This window comes from Pundamilia nyererei, unplaced genomic scaffold (assembly GCF_000239375.1).
Source record: "Pundamilia nyererei isolate P.nyererei 1_Seehausen unplaced genomic scaffold, PunNye1.0 scaffold00197, whole genome shotgun sequence".
NCBI lineage: Eukaryota > Metazoa > Chordata > Actinopteri > Cichliformes > Cichlidae > Pundamilia > Pundamilia nyererei.
Genome location: NW_005187598.1, coordinates 371266 through 372709, shown reverse-complemented (window position 1 = coordinate 372709; position 1444 = coordinate 371266).

The window sequence follows — 1444 nt, the reverse complement described above, 5'->3', positions numbered from 1 at the left end:
TAAAAACAAGCTGCTGATTATTTCACATTTTACTTGTGAGCAACGGCACATTTAAATCTTACAAATATAGTTATTTGGCTTATATTGTGATAGATATCGTTATCGCCTGAAATGAAAAACACATATCGTGATATGAAAAAATCTCATATCGCCCAGCTCTAACTGTGAGTAATTAGAAGGGCTGTGTAATGTTATGGTAATCTCTGAGAGAACAAACAATTTCTCCCTCCTACATCTCGAGGGGACACTTCCTGTGGCTTCAGCTAACTTTGAGGTTTTCTAAAGAAAAGGAGACTCAAACATTGTGCTGTACTTAAGGTGACTCATGCTGTGCTGTAAGTGTTCATGTTCAACTCTGTGTTAAATAAGAGCTTTATTTGAAGTTCTAGTCGATGCATACAATAATCTGCAGCACACAGGCTCATCTCTGACCAGGTGAGTTTGTATTAAACGTAAGAACTTAAACATTTAACGCTGAGCGTTTCAGTTCAGGACACGTTTGCACTCAGAAACACCTGCAACTCAGCTTTGTGTTCATCTTTGTAACTTCAACACTTGTCTTTCAGTTGTGGGCAAAGGTCCCCAAACTTCCTCAGACTATCTTCACAGGCTCGTCCCAGCTAATAGGACGGCCATCGAAGTCATGTCCACCTGTACCTGAACTGAAGAGTTTGCAGCTGGCTCTGTGCTACTGTCCTGCATTAAAAACATAAAGAATAGGCCGACTGTCAGAGAAACTTGGGCTACGTTCACTCTGCAGGCGAAAGCGCATCAAATCCGATTTTTCTGACCCTCTGCGACCCATCTATCCCATCATGGTGTGACAGTGTGAACGGCACAAATCCCATATCTTCAAATCCGACCTGGGTCACCGTCGCATGTGGTGCTGAATCAGAGACATATCTGATGTTTCAGAAAGCGGCTGCTGTTTGATGGTCATGTCGCATTAAATCCGTCTTTTACGTCACTGACACAAGACAGACGCTAATTATCAGCGCCAGAGAAGACATCACGAATGCTTCCTGGACATCCGGTGAAACTGTTGGGAAGACAACGCTGGAGAAACGTGAACATTTTCTTTGTACTGTATAATCTGCAGATTCTGACAGGAACTATCCTTCGAAGCAGCGCTCCTCTCAAACAGCAATAAGGATCATTATTAGGTTATTTACATCATTATGTAAATAACAATAACTTAAAGCAAAAACTGGGAAACGTAAAGTCTGAAGTCTTTATATTAAGGACCATCAGTCAAACATACTGTTGCTCTGGGTCTAAACAGAGCGCGTCGTGTGTGACGTCTTATTTTGCGCATGCGCGCTCTGAGCGTTCACACTAGAGCGCGTTTGCTGTCACATTTTATTTGTGGTGTGAACAAGCAGACAAAAAAATCTGATTTGAGCATCAAGACCTGCAGAGTGAACTAAGATCCACCCCCGGTGAC